At 38.8% G+C, this 24,592-nt stretch overlaps 1 pseudogene; it reads right to left on the reverse strand.

Moving 5' to 3' along the window:
* Positions 1–4,817: 4,817 nt before the first annotated feature.
* Positions 4,818–6,129, reverse strand: LOC123457269 (annotated as a pseudogene).
* Between the last annotated feature and the right edge of the window lie 18,463 nt (positions 6,130–24,592).

The raw sequence follows: 24,592 nt of genomic DNA on the forward strand, positions 1-24,592 counted from the left end.
CTGTTTGACAAGTTTTGTGCAAATTACATATGCACACATACAATATAAACAACCCAGATTACCTTCTCTTCCAGTGTATAAAAAACAAATAAAATGTATGAAAGATTTTATTAGAATACCTGAAGCATTAAAGCTACTTCTGGAAACCTTGGAAATAGGTCTTTATAAAATATTAGCAAAAATGCTTGAGCAAAATTAAATAGAAGATGAATGTACGAATCAGGTTATGTGGAATCAGTTTCTGTACAATGAAGGAAACAATCAGTAGAAGGGAAGACAGCCACCAGTAATTATTAAATAAGAAATTGATAGTATAGATACACAGGTAGATAAACATTTTCTCTCTATTTATGTGTATATACTTAGAAAACAATGTAACACTATAGAATTTGTGGCTATGTTTTAATTAATAGAGTTATGGAGTATTAGTGATCATTTCAAGTTTCTGATACTTATTTTAAACGTTTTTCTCTGATAAGCATAGAATATTTCAGATAAATGTTGTTTTTTTTTAAAAAAATACACACACACACACACACATTGGCTTTTTCAAGGTAGGTTCTCACTCTAGCCCAGGTTGTCCTGGAATTCACTCTGTAGTCTCAGGGTGTCCTGAGTTATCTCCTGTGTCTCCGTCCTGGTTATCCTCTTACCTCTGCTTCCCATGTGCTGGGATTAAAGGCATGTGCCACTCTGCCTGGCTTGTTCAAATATATTTTAAATGATAGACCCAATCAAACCACCCAATCCAAAAATGGGGTAGAGAATAGAACAGAATTCTCAAAGCATGAAAGACAAATGACAACAATACACTACAGGAGAAGTTCAATATTTTTAGTCATAAGAGAAATGCAAGTCAAAGCTCAGAGGCTTCATCACACTCCTGACAGGATGGCATTCTTCAAAGAATTGCAGCTGTGGGGATGGAGTAACCCTTATCTGCTGTTGGTTGGTGAAACTTGTAAAACAATTAAGGAAGTAAGTACAGAAAGTCTTTAAAACTATGAATATAGATCTTCTGTTTGATCCAGCTGTATGACCCTCGGGACACTTACGTATACCTGTTTACCATAGAGATACTTGCTCAGCTATGTTTATGGATGCTCAATTCATAGTAGCTAGGACCTGGAATTAGCACAGATGCCCATCAACTTTTGAATGGATAAAGAAGATGTGGTACATTTGCACTATGGAATTCTACCCAGTAGTAAGGAAAAAAAATGAAATAATGAAATTAACAGAACAATGGATAAAGTAGAAAAAAAAATCATCCAACACAAGGTCACACAAGCACACAAAGACAAATGCTCCATGTCCTGTCTCATCAGCAGTTCCTAACTGGGATCATTGGAGATGAGTGCAGATCAAGTAAGCAACAGGGATAAGGGGCCGAAACTAGAATGATGCCAGCAGAGAAGAGAGGAGTATTTGCCTCACAGGTTAAAGGAGGGACAGAATTTCAAGGGGCCTTGCAAAGGTAGGGGGTAGGCAATGTGGTGTGTGTATTACACAAAAGTTAAGAAAACATGAACCAGTTCCATAGATACCCTCATTCTGGCTATCGTTGTATGAGATATAAGCACCAATAAAAAGGAGTGGTGTCATCTGGACAGTGGGTAGGAAAAACTTAACCTTAAAAGCATGGACTCTAGGCCTATAAAACCAATCACACAGTGGAATTGGCCCCTACAGTGAGATGTTGGCAAGGGAGATATATGAGGTCCCCAAAACAATGTAGGCAATTTTCAATACAATTCAAATTACTTGTCAGAGCTAAAATGTAAGTCCCTATTGCTGAAGACACCTCAGCTGTGGTCATAGCACACTAGGAAATCATGCTGGAACTAAAAGGGAAACTATCTCCCTCCTGGCTAGGCTTCACAGTGCTGAAAAGCCCTATGGGATCCCCTGGAGGACAATAGTCACCAACACCGTGAATAAGCTGGAAACCCTGAAGACTACAAAATCAACCAGTAGGTCAAGGAATACACACTTGTGCATTAGGATCATGCAACTTCTGGAAGTAACCAACTGATTTCTGATTGTACATGGGGCCTTCTCATGGGGGAGATAAATAATATCTGGTACTGGAAACCAAGTCTGAATGCCATGGCCTAGAAACTCAGTCTTAAGAAAGAAGCCCTCATTGCTCTGTGGATATGAATAGTGGGTTTACAGAGCTATGAAATCTCTCAAATTTCCATACCCCATTAACTCAAGCTGCTATCACTCTTGTTTGGAGGATAGATAGCATTTATTTTACAGATTGCAGAGAAAAAAGGAGAACCAAGATCCTAAAAAAAAAAAAAAAAAAGAAAAGAAAAGAAAAAAAAAATCAGTGAAATGTGGGAGAGATGGCTCAGTCATGTAAGTTGTTTGCTTTCAAAACCTGAGAGCTTTCTTTGGATTCCTCCATATCTAGATGAAGCCAGACACACCAAGTTAATTTGGAGCAGCAGAAGACCTTGTTATGCCCACATTATACTTCAGTCCCTCTGACTTGTCTGCTTCTCTCTATCAAATGAATAAATAATATTTTTAAATCTAATCAATTTATTGAAAAATTGGGACTTCCGGTTAAGATGGCAGTGCAGGTACCATGCCAAAGCAGCCTAGGGGGGAAAAGGAAAAAAACAGCAAAATACACACTTTGACTAAAAAGTGAGGTATATAGGAAATTGAAACAGCAGCAGAGAAGTAGAGATCCAGAGCACACACAGGCTGGCAGAAGCAGCTCCGTGGGCAGCATGCCAGCCATCCACCAGGCTCAGCTTGAGCTGCAGGAAAAGCCAGGTGAGGGGATTTACCACTCACAACGGAATTCTCTGCAAACTCAAGAAATGTGAAAGGAGAACGGCAGTGAACAACGTAGGAGCAGATCACAAGGTAGAAGAACACGTGGAACAGCGAGAGAACTAGAACAGCATCTGCCTCCCCTCCCCCACTGCCAGTGCCCAGCTCCAGCGAACAGAGCAGCAATCCAGGGATCTGGCCATGCCTACTTGAAACAACAGCAGGGTTCAAGCAGGAGGAGAGACCAAAATCATCCCAAAAGGTAACTGGGTTTACACGAGGTCAGTACCCTCCTAATAAACCTGGTATACAGGCCTGAACCAGAAGTGCTAATTGCACCTTCCATATCAGGATAAATTATATGTTAAATCGGATGGATGGTCAGATTTGCCATTCTTTTTTTTTTCCGCAAAGAGCATTTTAGTGTGAAATACTTATTAAAAAAAAAAAAAAAAAACAGCAGAGATTTGGCCTTCATAGAGTTTAACATGAGTCTTCAATACTCTGGAAAGAATTGTAATATGCCTAAGAGAGAAAAATGCTCTTGCTATGTAGCCCAGGCTGGCCTTCCAGCTCAGTGTTGAGTGCTGAGATTACATGTGTGCTACCACAACCAATGAAAAATACCTTGACTTCATCTAGTTCAATTCTAGGTATGTCACATAGTTGGACCCCCAGTTAGAATCTGAGTTAGACTGCTTCCTGAGCACAGCCTTTACAGAATGAAATCACTGACAGCACTGTCAGTTACTTTACAGCCCAGATTTCCCAGATATCAGATCTTACACTTCTTTCAAGTTTAACTGTTCAAGGTCAACAAAACTGGTAATGGAAGGATTGGTAATTGGATTCAGGAGAGGATGCCGGGAACAATAAATAAAATAAAAAACAACAAATAAAATTCCCTAAGGAGTTGATTTTGGGCTTTCAAATATATGTGACCCTGTGGGACCAAAAACATCCATGAGCACTCTTTAGTGTTAGTTTATTATTTTTAGGAAATACAGTTATCAAGACATGGTCCTAGATCCCTGTCAACTTCCTACAGCAGTGCCTCAAGTCAAAATTTTACAGATTGTATTTTTCTATATCCCTCCATCACTGATGAATATAATTCCACCAAAACAACTAATCATTTTCTCATTTCTCTGAGGCTTTTAACTGAGTTCTTTCTTTACCCTCATACATCTTTATACACAAAAATGGTCCAAGTAAATGAATAACCTATGGCCTTCACAGAATTTCACTGGGAATTTTTTTTTAATTTTTATTTATTTATTTGAGAGCGACAGACACAGAGAGAAAGACGGATAGAGGGAGAGAGACAATGGGCACACCAGGGCCTCCAGCCTCTGCAAACAAACTCCAGACGCGTGCGCCCCCTTGTGCATCTGGCCAACGTGGGACCTGGGGAACCGAGCCTCGAACCGGGGTCCTTAGGCTTCCCAGGCAAGCGCTTAACCTCTAAGCCATCTCTCCGGCCCTCAGTGGGAATTTTTAATTCTTTGGAGGCAGGAACTCACTATAGCCTAGGCTGACTTGGTGCTCACTCTGAAGCCCAGGCTGGCCTCAAACTCAAGGTGATCCTCTTACCTCAGCCTCCCAAATGCTGGGATTCAAAGTGTGTGTCACCACACCTAGGTTCAATGGGCTTTTAAGCCTCACAAAACTAGTTACAAATGGGAATATCCTGGACATATTTGCAAAGAGCAGTGTAGGCTTTTGAAATAACACCTGGATATTATATAGGCTCTGCCAATAACCTATATCCCCTCCTCTGTGATTGTTTTACTCATAAACTTGGTTTCTATGAAGTACATATAGTATCAAAGCTATAACAAAACTGTTTCAAATGCCATCACATTTGATAATCATTCAGTTAATAAAATATTAGACCCAAACTGGCTTTTAAAATTTCACTCAAGAAACTATTCACAATGAACGTTGTTTCACAAAACTTCATTCTCTTCCAATGATTTGCAGGTGACAGTGATGAATCACACATTGTCTCCTTGTAGCCTGTTTCAGTTTGATCTTTGCTTGTAACAGATTATTGGGTTTACAGGAGTATGGATCATACTTGTATAATTCACAGTGGGAAAATATCCATTGCTGAGATCAAATTCATATAAACGAAGCATAGTGGACCAAATTGTCTTAATTTGAACATAAGCAAAATTTTCCCCAATATAATGATAGCACCCAGCTCCAAAGGGCACATAGGCAAACTTCTCTCCTGTTGCTGGATTATCATGTAAGTAATGATCAGGATTAAGTCTAGACGTTCCACCCATGAGTCTCTAAGTCTTTGATTGACAGTGGGAGAACACACACATGATGTCCTGGAGGAATGGTATACCCAACCACAGTCTGAGGAGTTCTGGTCATTCTCATCATGGTCATTATAGGAGGTCTAAGTCTTAATGTTTCTTTTATGCAGCAATCAAGTAAATTTAGAACTTTGAGCTGTTCATAAGTTAAAGGAGGCAACTCCGCTACACAGATGATTTTCTGTTCTAAGTAACACTTTTCTTGAAGTGTTTTGTCTTTGGACAAAAAGAAGCCCATCCAGGCAGTGGTGGTTGAGGATGTGTGCTTCCCTGCGAGGAGCAGCCCAATGAGCATCGCTGCTATTTCATATCTGTCAGAGGACACCCGTCCTTGTATGTAGAGTCTAATAAACTTTGGAGGATGTCATCAATTTTCTCTTCTGACTACCTGTGTTTCTGCATTGCCTTATAAAATATGTTCTTGATCTCTCAATGAGCTCGGTCCCTGTGTCTGAAACTAGTGAAAGGCAGCCAACCTGGCAGAAACCAAGCTGTTTGGCTAAAGACCCCACCCCAATCCTCATACAGCTGGGCTACCTTCTTGTTGAGCTGACTTCTGATCTCCTTTCCATGCAAACAATGGCTAGCTGTTAAAATTATGAGCTCAGAAAGAGCTTCAAACAATTTTTTTTTCTCCACTTTCTCCCCAACTTTGAAAGTATTCCTTTGTTTCTTTTTTTTTTTTTTTTCAATTATAGAAACACACTGTTTAAAGTGAGCTATGTTGAGGCCACATTTTAACATTTTCATCTGTTTCAAGAAAACTACATTGGGCACTTCATATACAACTCCCTTCCCAAACACAGGTGTGGTCAGACGACTATAAGCTTCTTCTGCATTCAGGTCTTCATTTTTACTATTGAAAAGCAGTACGGCTGCATCACTTCCGGGAAGGTAAGTAAACGTGTTGCCCACCATGGTAAAACTAAATTCAGGTCCATACTTCTCATATGCATTTCCCAGGAATTCAACTGGACTTTTCCCAAATGTTATAGCATGCCCAAGGAATGCAATTGGAGAGAAAATATATGGTGGACTTTTCTGAAGAAATGGACTTTGCTGGGACACAAGGATGAACAGGATTTTGTCTTCATAGGCGGCCCCGCCCAGTGGGTCACCCCAGCCTGTGCGTGTGGGTTGAGCGGCACCAGGACAGGCCAGGACGGGGTGCAGTAGCGGCCTGGCGGAGGGGTCTTGAGGCAAGTGTGTGGGTCTGGCTCAGATTTGCCATTCTTAAATAAGCTGTATTTTGGGCTTGTTATTTATTGCATCTTTATTTACAGTGGCTTTGTTTCCTCTTCTGTTATACATTAGAAAAGGGTCTCACTGGTCACAAGCTGACTTGGAACCCTCTACAGACAAGAAATATTAATCTTCTTGTTGACATGGTTAATGGAGTGTGTGAGGCACCACACAGCCTAAGGGACAGACAGGATCTGGTTGTCATAATACCTACGCTTGGATAACTACTCTGTGATGTTTTTCATTGAAAGTGTACATTGTTTAGGTAAATTTTAGAAACTATGTGTATTTGGTTCCACTCAGCCTACTTGAATACTCTCATAGCAGGCAAACCGAACACCTAATGTCACTTTTGTACTCTGAGAGGCTTGAGAGCCACACCTAGCACCTTAAGCTCCTACTCTGAAGATATATAACATCAGATTTATTGATACATCTAATAATACCCAGCTAACTAGGAAATCCTATCATTAAATAATCCAGGATGCAAAAATATATACTTTATAACACAAGAAACATCAAATATCAAGACAATGTACATCAGGGAAATGCAGATTAAAACTACATTGAGATTCCATCTCACTCCTGTCAGATTGGCCACCATCATGAAAACAAATGATCATAAATGTTGGCGGGGATGTGGAAAAAAAGGAACCCTTCTGCACTGCTGGTGGGAATGCAATCTGGTCCAGCCATTGTGGAAAACAGTGTGGAGGTTCCTAAAGCAGCTAGAGATTGATCTACCATATGACCCAGCTATAGCACTCCTAGGCATATATCCAAAGGACTCATCTCATTTCCTTAGAAGTACATGCTCAACCATGTTTATTGCTGCTCAATTTATAATAGCTGGGAAATGGAACCAGCCTAGATGTCCCTCAACAGATGAGTGGATAATGAAGATGTGGTACATTTATACAAAGGAGTTCTACTCAGCGGTAAAGAAAAATGAAGTTATGAAATTTGCAGAAAAATGGATGGACCTGGAAAGTATTATACTAAGTCAGGTAACCCAGGCCCAGAAAGCCAAGCGCCACATGTTCTCTCTCATATGGGGATCCTAGCTACAGATGACTGGGCTTCTGCGTGAGAATGAAAATACTTAGTAGCAGAGGCCAGTAAGTTGAAAAGGAGACATAAAGGGTGGAGAAAGGAAGGGAGGAGGATACTTAATAGGTTGATATTGTATATATGTAATTACAATGTTTGTAATGGGGAGGTAATATGATTGAGAATGGAATTTCAAACGGGAAAGTGTGGGGGTGGGGAGGGAGGGAATTACCATGGGATATATTTTATAATCATGGAAAATGTTAATAAAAATTAAAAAAAAAAAATCAAGACAATGTAAATCCAACAAAAAGTATTAATGCATCAGAAATGACCTCCAGTGAGAACGAGTTAGAGGAAATTCCTGAGAAAGATTTCAGAAGAATGATTATAAATATGTTCAAAGAAGTCAAAGAAGAAGTCAAAGGAAGCAAAAAAGACACAGGACACCAATTTAATGAAATAAAAAGATTGCTACTAAAGATGAATAAGGAAATATAAATAATAAAGAAAAACTAGTTAGAATTATTAACAATAAAGAACACAGTTAATGAAATAAAAAGTCTGTAGAAAATCTCAACAGTAGAATGGATGAAGGAGAGGACAGACTATCTAAGCTAGAAGACCAGGTGACATGTCCCATACAGTCCAACAAAGAGAAAGACACACTAATAGAAAAGTATGTGTGGGAATTTCAAGATATTCGGGACACTATGAAAAGATCAAGGATAAGAATTCAGGGTGTAGTAGAAGGAGAAGAATTCCACTCCATAGGCATATAGGCGTCTACCACAAAATCATAGAAGAAAACTTCCTCCAAATTGGGAAAGAGGTGCCAATGCATACACAGGAATCCATTAGAACACCAGCCAGACAAAACCTGGCAAGAACCTCTCCTCTCCATATTATAATCCAACTACCAAAACAGAAGCCAAAGAAAAAATATTGAAAGCAGTCAGAGAGAAAAATCAAGTTACCTACAAAGGCAAGCCTATCAGGAGTACAGCAGATTACTCAACTTTAAAAGCCTGAAGGGTGTGGAGTGATGTATTCCAAGTCTGAAAGATAACAACTGTCAACCAAGGTTACTTTATCCTGCAAATTTATCCATTCAAATAGATGGAGAAAAAAGGACATTCCCCGACAAAAGCAAGCTAAAGGAGTATTTGAAGACAAAACAAGCTCTACAGAAAATACTTGAAAGAATCCTCCATGCTGAAGAAAAAGAATACCATACATATAAGGAACCAGGATAAAACAAACAATACTCAAATACTTGTTAACACAAGATGGCAAAGGTAAAACAGGAAGAACTACAAAAAAATGGCAAAAATGAATGCACACTTTTCAATAACATCTCTTAATATCAACAACCTCAATACCTGAACCAAAAAACATATATTTTCAGACTGGGTTAAAAAGCAAAATCCTAGCCAGGAGTAGTGCTGCATGCCTTTAATCCTAGCACTGGGAGGCAGAGGTACGAGGACTGCCATGAGTTCAAGTCACCCTGAGATGACAGAGATAATTCCAGGTCAACCTGGACCAGAGTGAGACCCTACCTTGAAAAAAGCAAAATAAATAAATAAATAAATAAATAAATAAATAAATAAATAAAAGGCAAAATCCTTGAATTTGTTGCCTCCAAGAAACCCACCTTTCTTCAAAGGATGGACACTATCTTAGGGTGAATGGTTGGAAATGGACCTAGAAAACAAGCAGGGGTTGCTCTCCTAATACCTGACAAGGTAGACTTTAGTCCAACATTAGTTAAGAAAGACAAGGAAGGCCACTTTATATTACTTGAAGGCACCCTCCAACAGGAGGACATTACAATCCTAAACATATATGCACCATATATGCATGGGGGACCCAAATTCATCAAACAAATGCTATTAGAACTAAAGTCACAGATAACAGCAAACAGTGGTATTGGGTGACTTTGAGACCACACTCTTATCAATTGACAGGTCGTCCTGAGAAAAAATAAACAGAGAGACATATGGACTAAATGAGGTCATAGAAGGAATGGACCTAACATATATATATACAGGACATTTTATCCAAATGCTGTAGAATATACATTCTTTTCAGAAGCACATGGAACATTCTCTAAAATAGACCATAGATTAGGACACAAAGCAAATCTTAACAAATACAGAAAAATTGAAATGATTCCTTGCATTATATCTGACCACAATGGAACCAAACTACAAATAAATAGCAAGAAAGTCTATAGAGCATACACAAAATTGTGGAAATTAAACAACACACTACCAAATGACGAATGGGTCAAAGAAGAAATCAAGAAGGAAATCAAAACATTTATAGAGTCAAACGATAATGAGAACACAACATAGCAAAATCTCTGGGAGACAATGAAGGCACTCCTAAGAGGTAAATTTGTAGCTTTAAGTGCCTATATTAAGAAATTTAAAAGGTCACAGGTAAATGACCTCATGCTTCACCTTCAAGTTTTGGAAAAAGAAGATCAAGGCAAACCAAAAGTCAGTACATTAGAAGAAACAATAAAGATTAGGGCAGGAATTAATGAAATAGAAACAACAACAAAAACAATCCAAGGAATCAGTGAAACAAAGAGTTGGTTCTTTGAACAGATAAACAAGATTGATAAACTCTTAGCAACTCTGACCAAAAGAGAGAGAGAGAAGAGACACAAATTAATAAAATTACAGATGAAAAAGGTAACTCCTGTTTTTATGCCAGTATCATGTTGTTTTTATTACTATGGCTTTGTAATATAGCTTTAGATCAGGTATGGTGATGCCACCAGAGGTATTTCTTTTGCTGAGGATATGTTTGGATATGCGAGGCCTTCTGCCTTTCCATATGAAATTTGAGATCATGTTTTCTAAGTCTGTGACGAACACTGTAGGGATTTTAATTGGAATTGCATTAAATCTATATATTGCCTTTGTTAGGATTGTTAAGACGTAAATGTAAGGTTTTCAGTGTATGCTGTTAAGTATCTTCACTGGTGATTTCTCTCTCTCCCATTGAACTGCATGCAGTGTGGCTTTCCTCAGCTTTCTGTCAGCTGGTGTACATGGAAGAGGATTTCAGCTTAGCTACAAAAGGATTTCTCAGTGTCTTTTCAGCCCAAGTATGTGGAGTCTTTAGCAATAGGGTCCATGTATTCCTGCTGGAAAACCAAGGGCCTCGGCAATGGCTTGTAATGTTTTCTGGGTACTAGCACAATAAAAATTGAGACAAAAAAATTTAAAAAGTAAGAAAGAAAGAAAAATTGGGAAAAAACTGAACTGAGAGTTATCAAAGAAAATAATACAAATGGCCAACAAATATTTTGATAAAATGTTCAACACCTTTAGCTGTCAGGGAAATACATATTAAAACTTATGCTGAGATTCAATCTCACTCTCAGATTGGCTGTCTTCTAACAATCAAATGATAACAAATGGTACCAGGAATGTGGGGAATGAAATAAAAATCTTATTCACTATTGGACCTAGTGCAAACATATACACATGATTTAAATCAATAAGGATGTTTAAAAAATATCAGAATATACGGGCTGGAGAGATGACTTAGGGGTTAAGCACTTGCCTGTGAAGCCTAAGGACCCCGGTTCGAGGCTCGGTTCCCCAGGTCCCACGTTAGCCAGATGCACAAGGGGGCGCACGCGTCTGGAGTTCGTTTGCAGAGGCTGGAGGCCCTGGCGCGCCCATTCTCTCTCTCTCCCTCTATCTGTCTTTCTCTCTGTGTCTGTTGCTCTCAAATAAATAATAAAAAAAGTTTAAAAAAATATCAGAATATGGATTGATGATTTTTTCCAGCTATACAACTCCCTGGCATGTACCCTAAGGACTCTTCATTTTAGAGATACTTACTCAGACAGGTTGTTTCTTCTGTATTCCCAATTGCAAGGAAATGGAACAAGCCCAGATCTAAATCAAATGATGAATGCATAAGGAAAATGTTGTGCATATACACACTGGAGTTATACTCTGCTGTAAGGAAAAATAAAGTAATAAAATCAGGGGAGGCAGGAGAGATGGCTCAGAAAACCACTTGTTTGCAAAGCCTGATGGACAGGGATTGATTCTGCAGTAGCCAGGTAAAACAAGATGTACATGCATCTGGAATTTGTTTGCTGTGGCAAGAGTCACTGGAACACACATTCTACCATCTATCTATGTATCTATGTGCCTATCTATCTATCTATCTATCTATCTATCTATCTATCTATCTATCTCATCTCTATGCAATCCAGTAAATAAATGTTTTCAAAATGTAGATTTTCATAAAAATGTATGGACTTTGAAAAATGATTCTAAGGTAAGTTACATACTACAACCTCAGAATGGCAAATGTTACATGTTCGCTCATATGCAGAACCTAAAATGGAATATTTTGTTTTGTTTGATAGTTGTAGAAAGCAACTGTAGTATTGGTAAGGAAGCTAGAACAAAGTTTGGAGTGAGGCAAAATGAGGTTGTAGAGAGGAGAGCACAATTGACAGGCAAGTGAAAAGTGTGGGAAGATTACAGGGGTGGAAAGTATTCAGGAGAGACTAGGTTTAGTGAAGTTTGTGGAAGATATATGATACCAATGATGCCACAAATCAGTGCCACAGAATTCTTGATCTTGGTTATCTAATTAAAAGTTAAAAACTGCCGGGCATGGTGGCACACGCCTTTAATCCCAGCACTCAGGAGGCAGAGGTAGGAGGATTGCCGAGAGTTCGAGGCCACCCTGAGACTACATAATTAATTCCAGGTCAGCCTGGACCAGAGTGAGACCCTACCTCGAAAAACCAAAAAAAAAAAAAAAAAAAAAAAGTTAAAAACGCTTTTAAAAAGAGTGGAGGGAATAGTTTCAGCAGAAACACTATGTGTGAATGGAGAAACCTTCATTCTATGTCCATAGACTGTTGCTGGTAAATATGAATGCAACAAATTGGATACTCTGCCCTCATTACTCAGCTGATAGACAGGAAGGCCCATGAAGAACCAAAATTCATTCCATTACCATGAGATATAAATGTAAGGCCCTATGTCTAAAGACAACATTACCTGTGTTCATAGAACATTCAAAATCATGTTTTAAGTGAGAGGAAAGCCAGCTTCCTCATTTCTAGTTTTTGTAAGTGCTGGAAAGTGCTATATAAGCTGCTGGGCGGGGTTTGGGAAAGTAGCCAACAGTGAAAATCAGCAGTGAACCCTGAAAACTACAAAATAAGGCAGCCAGGAAAGATGTACACATTTGTGCAAGAGTGGCACACAGGCTATAGGATGGGAAAAACAATACTCTGGATATGAGATCTGCTCAGTAGGGAGGAAACTATGTAGTTTTTGATTTCTATTTTCCTAGTTACATAAATTTTTAAATATGTTCTCAGGCATTTTGGACATTTTCATTTCTCATTTTCATAGTGGTCTGTTCAAATCATTCGACTATTTAATGTCTCAGTGATGTGTTGGAGAGTTGGTGGTCAAGGTTTCAATATTTTTTATATTGGGAATATTAATTCTCTTCTGAGACATTGCTGCCAAATATTCTCTCCCTAATGAGGATGTCAGTTTTTTTTCACTGACTGTTTTCTTTTATGACAAGATAATTTTTTAACTCCATACATTCTCATTTGTCAGTTATTGCTATTATTACTTCAGGCACTGAAACCTTTTCATGAGTAATATTGTTTATAAAATTGCATTGAAAGATCTTTTCTAAATTTTCCCCTAGCTCAAAATTTCAGATTTTACATTAAGATTTTCAATGATTTTTTTTTTTGTTGTTGTTGTTTTGTTTTTCGAGGTTGGGTCTCACTGTAGCCCAGGCTGACCTGGAATTCACTATGGAGTCTCAGGGTGACCTCAAACTCATGGCGATCCTCCTACCTCCGCCTCTCTAGTGCTGGGATTAAAGGCATGTGCCACTATGCCCGGCATTTTTTTTTTTTTTTTAATGCAGGGTCTCATTCTGGCTCGGGCTGACCTGGAATGTAGTCTTAGGGTGGCCTCAAACTCAAGGGGATCCTCCTACCTCTGCCTTCCAAGTGCTGGGATTAAAGGTGCGTGCCACCACTCCTGGCTTTCAACCGATTTTTAATGTAGGTTTTCATATAGTGAGAAGTGTGGTTTGAGTTGTTTTATCTATGTTTAAATATCCATTTTTCCCATCATCATTTGTTAAAAAAGACCAGCTGGGCATGGTGGCACATGACTTTAATCCAGCACTCAGGAGGCAGAAGTTGGAGGATTGCCATGAATTCCAGGCCCTGAGACTACATAGTGAATTTCAGGTCAGCCCGGCCTAGAGTGAGACCCTACCTCGACAAAAAAATAAGGACAATAAAAAGACCATCATTTCCAATGCATGATTTTGGTTCCTTTAGATTATTTTCATTGCTGTGAACAAATACCTGACCAGAAGAAATCTGTGGAAACAAAGGGTTTTACTTAGGTTACGTTGTGGTGGAGAAGGAAGGACATGCCTCAATGAGAACCTAAGTGACATTGACATGTAGACTGCAGAGGAACTTACTTGTTAATGAAACCTCAGGGTCCACACACTTTTTGCAATGTGGCTCTGCCTCCTAAATTTTCCACAACCTTCTCAAACAGTGGCACCTGCATCCAGTGGTATTTTTTCTTTTGCTGTGTTGCTCCAGGAAAGGACATTTGTTATTTTACCAATTGCTGTTACCAAACACCTGGCTGTGGGACCCTGGATCCTTGGGGCTGTGGTTTCCCAAAGGCATCCAGGCAACAGTGCAGAGCAGGGTTTTGAATGGGTGTGAATGCAAAGGGATTTATACCTAGAAGATGACTTTAGAGAGTGGTTCCATTTATTCAATAGGCAAATGGGTTTATAAGCATTTGAGAGCAGGAAGTGTCCTAAGGGGATTTGTGGGCCCAAAGTTTGCTATCTGATGCTTAAGGACATTCATGGGCTGTGTGAAAGCTGCTGGATGATAAGGAATTTCCTAGGCATTGGCCAAACATCACAGGACAGTGGGCAAAGCCTAAGTTCAGGTGTGCCAGGCTTGGAGAGGGCATGGTCTCCTGTAGCCTGAGGGGTCCTTAGCTGTGCCTGGCACCTCAGGCACATATCCTGGAGGCTCCAGGCTGTGCCTGACAATGCCCGACAACACTCCCTTTGTTTTTATAATGGGGCATTGTCATCCTCAGTGAGTTCTTCATAATTTATCATAGGTCCAGATAGAGCTAGTTGGTGCACAAGGACTTGATTAATAGCCACCTTAGCAGTATTAGTTATTTGTTGTCTGAGAAAATTTGATGGGGCAAGGGGCTACAAGTAATAGGGTTCCTATAGCAGGGAGGGGGCTAAGGAGGGGAAGAAGCCAAGTGACTAAAGGGCTAGAGAACCAGGTGGTGGGGTCCTCAGGGTTGTAATGGTCAAGCAGCTCCTTGCAGAATTTTTTGAGAATTTTAACATTTTGTTCAACAACATTTGATTCATTAACAAAAAACCAACATTCTTTTCCCAAGACCACACATGTCCACCCATGTTCAGCAGTAATGATGTCTAAGGCTAGATGGTTCTGAAGTACCACACCCATGTGAAAGTTCAATTGTCTCTGAAGAGATTCAAGGCTATTGGTCACCAAATGCACCCAGAGACAGAATAACACCAAGGCCCACCAGCAGAGGGATGGAAATCTTTCTTGGTGCAGGTGGAGTTTTTAGGCCTAGTAGAGCTACACCTGGGGAACAATCAAGACTGGGGAATAATAAGTGGGAGAGGAAACATTTATGTATGGGGTTGTTACCCCTTTGCACCAAAGAAGAGTGGGTGTCTTGGCACAAGTGGTCCTGTGCTACACAGGCGAGGTCGCCGTGGAAACATTGAGGAGGCATTCAGCTCTGGTTGGCTTGGAGCTGGACAAGTAGAAAGGCATAATTTTGATTAGTTCAGATACCTGTGTGGGCACCAATTACCCAGAGAACATTTGAACTTGAAATTATTTCTCATAGATGAGAACCATTATTTGAGCATGAGGCTGTACCCTAAAGTAGGGAATATGTCTTGAGTTAAATTTGTTCTAAGCAGTGGAATGTCAGGAATGAGACAGTTACTTCACATACTAGAGCAGAATATGGTCTTTGTTGAGCCAAAACAGCTAGCTAAATTCTAATACAATCCTTGACAACTCTGATTTGAAAAGACAAAACCATTTGACAACCAATGATTTTAGTTTAATTTTGATAGCCATTGAAATAGAAATTTTTAACATAAACAATTTTATGTTTTACCCATGACTTAAATTTGATAAAGTTTAAGCAAGCTATCCCAACATATTTTAGCCTGAAAATTAGCTTTCTGTTCCTTAAAAGTTTGTAAACAGTTGAAAAATCTTTAACTTTAGGCATAAGGTTTAGGTTTAGCCTGAAAAATTCTTTCCTACACATGCATATCTTTATCCACATACTTTAATATTCTGATCTAAGTGTCACTCAAAAAGCATTTTATTTTTTATTTTTTTTGTTCTTTTTTTATTTATTTATTTGAGAGCGACAGACACAGAGAGAAAGACAGATAGAGGGAGAGAGAGAATGGGCGCGCCAGGGCTTCCAGCCTCTGCAAACGAACTCCAGATGTGTGCGCCCCCTTGTGCATCTGACTAACGTGGGACCTGGTGAACCGAGCCTTGAACTGGGGTCCTTAGGCTTCACAGGCGAGCGCTTAACCTCTAAGCCATCTCTCCAGCCCATCAAAAAGCATTTTAAATGATCATTCTAGGTCCAACATTTAAAAATTCCTTCCCTGTTTCTTCAGTCAACTCATCTCACCCCATAATTAGCCATCCTTCTTATAAAACTATTAAGAGAAACTACACCAAATTGATTAAACTTATTACTCACTGACAAGCAAGTAGTGTAGATTAAAGACAAATTTATGTCATTACTATCCGTAACATACTTGGAAATGATTTTATTAGGAGTAAATAAGGCAAATTTTTGTTTCTATCTTGAGGCAGGCTGACATAAAACTCAGGCCACTTGTCTCCTCCTTTTAAGTAACAGGATGTTACAATCTTTTCAAAATACCTGGCAAATTATGAGTCATCACATCAGAGAGAATTTTGTTATTTTCAATAATCCTCTATGTAAGTTGAAGTTGACCTAGAACCTAAAATTAGCATGTATATTTATGATATCATGTAACAAAGTATGGCATTGTTCGGTTCACCATAGGCTTTAGTAAAACGTGACCATATGTTTTTCTTCTTTCTGCTTCATGGAACCAGCACAGCAGGAGGTGGCTAGGTGGAGCAGGAGTTCATATGACTCACTACCTTCAGATAAGCCATGCCCTGCTCCTGAGCTCTCACCCAGGGTCTAATCTGGTAGGCACAGAGGCCATGGCCACTGAGACACCAATACTGGTTACATATAAGGGAGGGGGCTGGGGCCACTGGAACCCAAGTTGCTTTGGAGTGCTTGCACACTCAGCTTGAAGTTTCACTGCTGCTCTGGCAGAGAAACCTGAATGGAGATGACAAGAGATTGAGGGGAAATTTCCTTCCTGAAATTTTCATTTCCTAACCAATAAGCTGTGTGAGTCCACACATCTGGGTCACATGGATACTCAGATCTCATCCAGGGAATGACCTGGAGGACTTCCTTCCTAAAGGAGCTAGCCTTCCTCTGGGAGAGCTTAATTCCCCTAACTTTCAAGAGAGTCCTTAATCTACAAATCTATGATTCCTTTTGTTGGGAGACAATATTGCTCATGACAGAAAAAGAGTGGAGATGCTAAAACCAAAAGGCAACATTCCCAAAGGCTGAGTAGCACCAAGGGGGTTCTCCAATGGTCCAGACACAAGCCTGTATGCATATTTAAGAGACTGGCAACCTGCCCTACAGGCTTTTAAGAGGTAGATGCATTACTGGCTTTTTTGTGTTGGAGAGAAATTGATAGGAGGTCTTTGCCAATGCCCAACAGGCTCTCGGGGTCCAGGCAGAGGACAGTTGGCCCTTAGTGAATGACAAAGACTGGCCTCAGCCAAGAGACATCAGTTACCAGTTTGTCATGACTGGTACCTCACTATGGTGCAAAACAAAGATAAAGGAGGAAAAAGAGAAACTTGCCAGCCCTCAAAATGTGGAGGCAAGGTCATATGGGCCGATGTCTCCCAGTCCCTCTGGGAGAGCACTCACATACCCCAGTGCATCTCAGAGGGTCCCTGTTAGGGAACCAGCTGTGGGTCTCTGGATCCTCAGGGTGGCGGTTCTTCAAAGGCATCCAGGAAACTGTGGAGAGCAGGGTCTTGAGCGGCTGTGAGTGTGAAGGGATGCACACCCAGGAGACAACTTTAGAGAACAGTTCTGTTTTTTCAATAGGAAAATGGGAAGAGGGTCCTAAGGGGATTGGTTGGTTCAAAGGTTGCTAGCCAATGCCTAGGAACATTCATTCCAACACATAGGGAGAGACTCAGGAGATCTACATAGTGGCAGGAAGAGGGTCACAGGGGGATGGGCTGTGTGAAGGCTGCTGGCTGATGAGTTTTCTAGGCCACTGGCCAAAAGTCACAGGGCTATGGGCAAAGCCTAAGTTCAGGTGTGCCAGGCTTGGAAGGGAAGTGGCCTCCTGTAGCCCAGGGTTCTCTGGCCATGCCTGGCAACTCAGGCCCATCTCCTGAAGGCTCCAGCCTGTGCCTGGCAGTCCCTGAAACCTGACCTGGAATGCATTAAAGAAGCCTTGCTTTTTGTCATAGTCAATGACCATCATGCTTAGAAAGCCATTGTGGTAATAAATAAATAAATAAATAAATAAATAAATAAATAAATAAATAAAATAAAAACATGACATTGCTTTCACACATCTGGGGAGAATAAGAGAGAAATAGATTTTGGCACCCAGGTGTATTTCCCTTTTAATTGAGTTCAAGATTATGAGATGGTTCCACCTACATTCAGGGTTGTTGCCCCTCCCCTCAACTTATCCTTTCAATAAGAGTCATCATTGACAGATAATGAGGTGGGTTTCATAAGTTACATGTGTTTATTAAACCGACCAATTTGACAATCTAAATAAACTCTCATTAAGGTTTCTACACAATGTTTCAATGTTTAATAAGACTGAACAGGATTACATTCTTTTTTTTTTTTTTTTTTCTAGGTAGGGTCTCACTCTATCCCAGACTGACCTGGAATTCACTATGTAGTCTCAAGGCAGCCTTTAACTCACAGTGATCCCTTTACCTCTGCTTCCCGAGTGCTGGGATTAAAGGCATGCACCACCATTCCTGGTGCTAATATTACATTCTTGTTTCATCTCAAATTTCAGAGGTTATAATTTAATATTTCTCAACTTAATGTTTTAACATTTTATTTGTTTAATTTACCTTTATCTCACAGATAAAGACATACAGAAGCAGAGAAAGAAAGACTGTGTGCATGGGTGAAACAGGACATCCAGACACTCTGCCACATTGAGCATCTGGCATTATGTGAGTACTAGGAATCTAACCTGGGCCATCAGGCTTTGCAAACCACTTTTTCTCAGTGGCCCCTCCAAACCCCAATTAAAAAAAATATTTGTATTAGCAGTTTATGTTTAATTTTTAATATTCAATATGTTCTTTTTTTTTTTTTTGGTTTTTCGAGGTAGGGTCTCACTCTGGCTCAGGCTGACTTGGAATTCACTATGTCGTCTCAGGGTGGCCTCGAACTCTGGGAGATCCTCCTACCTCTGCCTCCCATGTGCTGGGATTAAAGGCGTGCGCCACCACGCCTGGCCAATATGTTCTTTTTTACTAGGTACTTCAATGATCTTATGAGTGGTTGTAGATGTTCACCAGTGGTCTTACCTCTATTAGCTGAGATGGTCATATGATTTCTATTATTGAATCCATTTGAGTCCTGGGTTATACTTATTAATATGCATATATGCAGCATCTTCATGTGCTTACAATAAAACTCATTTTCACTTGGTGCTTGTTTGATCTTTTCCATGTGTGAATGAATTTGGTTTTTCTGATATTTTATTAAGAATATTTGCCTCTGTGTTCATCATGGACATTATTCTATAGCTTTATTTGTTGTGCTCTTTTCTGGCTTTGGTGTCTGTAGTAGTAGCACTGGATTAATATAGAGTGCTTTGTAGTGGGTCTATCCTTTGATGTTAACTCTATTTTAATTGTTGGACTCAGATTGGCCTTGAGTTCATATAGTATTATGCTTTTCTTTGTTTACAAAATGGAATTACTACTTGGCTTTCTCTCTGTGTCTGTATATATGATGGGTTCTTTTAATATCATCTTATTTTACTCTTGCCATGTTATATTTGTTTAGGAAATAACGTATTTCTTCCACATTTCCAGATTTTAGGGATATTAGTTCTACAAATAATCCAAAATGTTGTTCCGGATTTTAACTGTATTTGTTTAATTTTTCACATGTAAATTCTTATTTTATTAATATGGGGCTTCCTCCTTTATCATCAGTAGTTAAACAATGTGGTTCTAGTAAAATTTCAAGAAAATACTTCTATTATTCTGTTACTTATTACATTGCATTTTTTATTGCATTTCATTACCTTCTGCTTTGATATGGACTCTGCCTACCCATCCATAGACACTAGATTTTTATAGGGACTTTTTCCTCTAAGATGTTGAGATTCATTGTTATGTATTTGTAATAACTTGAGGGGTTTTTCCATATTTTAAAATTTTTTGATGAGTTCCATTTTATGACACACAGAGAGAGAAAGAGAAAGAGATAATAGGCATGTCAGTCATCTAGCCCGTGCAAACAAACCCCAAATGCGCATGCATCCATATTTTAGTTTACACGGGTTCAAAGGAGTCAAGCCTGGGTACTTAGACTTTGCAAGACAGTGCCTTAAGCACTAAACCTTCTCCCCAGCCTCATTTACTCTTTTATCATTTATTTCAATTTATTGCCTAGGTCAGTTTTACATGGATTGCTTCATAAAATTTATTAGGTTGAAAGTTGCTGAGGAAGGTCTAAGAATCTATGCTCATCAGTCTGGTAAGACAGAAGGGCCTGAGGGATGAATGACCTAAACTCAGTATATTAAAAAATTGGGTCTTACTTATTAGAAGAGCAAGATATTTAATAAAAATAGAACTGTCTGGATATAGTTCATACAAACAACTGAAATATGGACAGATGATGCAATGAAGAGATTGGCAAACCAACGAGACTACTGGAGCCTAGAACAGCAGCCATTGTTTAGGGTTTTGTTTGATATTAGGGAATTTCCATCAACCTGAGAATGAGACTCTGTTGTAAAGAGCATTCCAAGTAAAGTAGATGTGGAATAAGACCAGGGGGGGGAAAAAAAAAGAAAGAAAAGTCATGTTCCTAGTAATATAATAAGTCATTGCTCTATCACCTCTTTCCTCCTTGTGGATGGGACAAGAGGCATATGGACATAATGGAGCTTTATATTCATTAAGGATCATGGGTGTCAGTGAAAAACATCAGCAGGGCGCATTAGATATTCCTGTCCACTCGAAAAATATTACATGGCCTTAAACTATTAAGCAGGTCTCAACTAGCCCCTTAATCTATGGAAATATCTTCTTTGATCCAAGAATTACAATAGACAGTTCTTTGTTCCATGAGCTCTATCTCCTTGTATTGATGTCTTCTGTGGATTAAAAACAAAGTTAGAGCTAAATTTCTTGGAACTATCATGCCCTGATATATATATATATATATATAATTTTTTTTTCTTTTCATCTTTGAGGAATAAGACTGATTGGGACAAAGACATTAGCACAGCTGCCTGGAGGAGGTATGTCTACAAACTAATTATTTTGAGATTTGTTGTTAAGATGCTTAATTGTAACAAGTTGAGCTTTAAAAGTATCCATACATTTCTAAAAGTATCCAATCTTAACTACCCTTGCCCTATTTCCAAATCTCAGATAGGTTTGCCTGCATTTTAATTGACTGTATTAATGATTTTATTTCCTCCTTGATTTCTACAATGGGCCATTCATGAGTGTGTTCTTCCTGCACCATGTTATTTTCTACTTTCTGTTGTTTCTCCTACCTTTCCTTTCTTTTTTCCTCTAAGATCTGATAAAGATGTGAAATTACTTCATTTTTCTTAAGTTGTAAGTACAAGCCTTCTAGCATGAAAAGTGTTCTATATGAAAGATTAAATTAAAGTAAAAACGTGGTGTTATCTATGTTGATGAATTTTCCACGTGCTACTGATAATAATACAAATTCCCATGGTATTGGATGTAATATTTCATAGAAGACAGCTGAGACCAATTGGTACATTATGCAATTGCAAGGTGAAGTTTTTAGGTCAATTTTTGTCTAGATATTGCATATGACAATGACAGTCTGGTATTGAAGTTATTAATTTTACTTGGACTTTTGTGTCACTTGCTGTCCAATAGAGTTTGTTTTATGAAGTTGGGTACTTCTGCTATATGTACATATATCTACAATTGTTTTATCTTTATGAATTTCAACTTTCAGAATAAACATTCGTTATAGCATTTGAGTGACCTGGTGTAAACATGATATTGATGAGACATAAGAATTTGTATTTATGGATGCATGTTTGCTTCATATATTTATTTCCATCCTTTTGTTTGAGTGGTGCGGACATGTTTTCCTTGAAAACAATAAATAGCTGTCTTGGGTCTTCTATCCAGTTAGTTATCTTATGTATTTTAATTAGATTACTAAGACCATATCCATTAAGGCATATTGCTGAGGGGATTTTTGTGATTCATGCAAAATTTTGAGTTATCTTCTTTTTTAATTTTTTATTCATATTAGGAGTTTGTTGGTTTACACCATTGAACTAAATTAAGTTTTATCAAATTAACCAGTGTTCATCTACTTTTGTCATGAAAATTATTTCCTATAATTGCATGATTGAGTGTCTTTCCTCTCTATGCAGGATTATTTAGTCTTCTGCAATTCTTGAGTAGTGTAATGAATTGATTTTCTATGTACATACATAATAGGCATCTCAAGGACTGATCAATAGGGAGTGTGGGGTGGAGGTAAGGATGGGGGGAGGACATAAAATTGGACCCAAGCGGAAATGGCACCATAAAATCCTATATCCTGAAAGACAGAATAAAAGGTTGAACCTTCATCAGGTCCTTAGAGGAAACACCTGAATCAAAAGGCCCTGGAAAGGGTATGATGAACACTAACCTTAATATTCTTCCATTTCTCTCTCTTTCTCTCTTTTATATTTCCTATCTTTTTTTTTCATTATTTTCCCTTAGCACAGGCTTGTAACTCCCAGTAATAGGATGCAGTTAACATCCACAATGAGCTGTTGATCAGAGAGACCTACAATGTTTTCCAAAAGAAGACAGATTTCTGTAAGAGCACCTGATGACCCACCAAAGATTAATGTTAAGACCCTACTGCCAAAGACCCCATATGCTGTTGGTACAGAACATAGATAGACCTGGCTGACAAGCAAGTCAAGGCCTTAGGTTGGTTGGGTGGCACTGTTCAAAGATTTCAGTGAGATCTGAGGCATGCAGATAATAGACAAGGTCCTACTTTTAAGGATGTTTGCCTAAGTTTTAGGCTTTTCTGTTTATCCAATGAATGTACACTGCTTATGCATAATATACATTAGTATTTTGACTCTTTATTATAACTGAGTACCACAGCATCAATGAAAATGAATGGCAGTGTACACTTGGATCTTTACTTACTATAAATACCTTAAAGGTAGAAAAAGTCAGGGTAATAGAAAAGCAATCCAGCAGCTACTTTCTTCTTTACAAATAATAGTTTTATCCAGGTGTGGAGGCATACACCTTTAATCCCAGTTCTCAGGAGGCAGTTAGGAGGATCACTGAGAGTTTGGGGCTACCCTGAGATTACATAGTAAATTCCAGGTCAGTCTGGACTAGAATGAAACCCTACCACAAAAAAAACAAACAAAAAATGGCTGTGTATATAAACAAAAGTCATCCAGATTTTAGGTTGCTGAAGGAGAAGTCAAGAACAACCAGAATTAAGCCTTATTTGATGCTTTGTGCAATGAATGGAGTAACCATGGTTCTATAGTGGATAGACAAACCACTTCCAAAATTTTATCAATTGCACTCATGAAGTGACACCAGTTTGACCTTAAAAGGAGAGAGATTTTTCTCAGGACAAAAATTTAAGTGTCTCTGTTCACTATGATATAGTATGAGAGTTCAGGAGTTGAAACTTACCAACAAAAATAGTCTTTATGCCTAAAAATATTTCATGGTTAGGAATGAAGTCACTCACTATGAAACAGTGAAATTGACAGTACTGAGACAGTTATGATCCCATTAAAACACCCAGGAGGATGCTCTTGAGTCTGTCTATTGACTAAGTCCTTAGCTTTGTCTTATAAATTTTGTATTTATTAAGTCTACATTGCCAGCAAAAAGGTAGGTAGTATTCTATTTGAGGTGCCAAGTAACTAAGATAACCATGCCCTAGTCAAAGAGCTTGGGTCCAATTACGCCCATAACATAGAGTTGATGGTACCAGACATGAAAAGATTCATCTTAAAAGAACACCTCTGACTAGCTAGAGGAAAAATTTTTTAAATGGTTCTATTTTAAGCCACACACACATGAGAAAGGAAGTTGAAATATTGCATCTTCAGGATCATCTATTAATATGTGGAGATTAATAGTCATTGTAATCTTGGAGAATAGGCAGCTATGCTAGTGGAGGAATGGTTTCCTAAAGCCCTTAGCTCACTTACCTTGGAAACAGTAGTAATTCAACTGAATAAAAACTAAGAGGAGCAATGTAACTGCCACTGGTTGTCACCTGATTTGTAATCTGAGAAGATGGATGATAATCAGCTATTGAGCCCCTTTAGGAAACATTGGCAGTATTTAGATTCCACTTTCATACTTATGTTTATCCACTATATATACATGAAATACCATGGCAAATGAGGTCAGATGTGTAAGTTGGTCTAAGATTACTTCAATGAGGCATCAACTTCAATACAAGATGTCAGACAACTCACATATGCTAACAGTGTTCAAGATTTCCAAGTCATGTACTTCAAGTACCAGTAGTATAAGGTTTGTGAACATTAATGGGATTCCTCAGTGCAGAATGCTTACGAATTGTTATATATCCTATTCCAGGAATCATTTTACATTCCTTAGTTATTGTTAATACAGCAACCACAAACTTGACTAAACA

This window comes from Jaculus jaculus, unplaced genomic scaffold (assembly GCF_020740685.1).
Source record: "Jaculus jaculus isolate mJacJac1 unplaced genomic scaffold, mJacJac1.mat.Y.cur mat_scaffold_34_1_3701052_arrow_ctg1, whole genome shotgun sequence".
Taxonomy (NCBI): Eukaryota; Metazoa; Chordata; class Mammalia; order Rodentia; family Dipodidae; genus Jaculus; species Jaculus jaculus.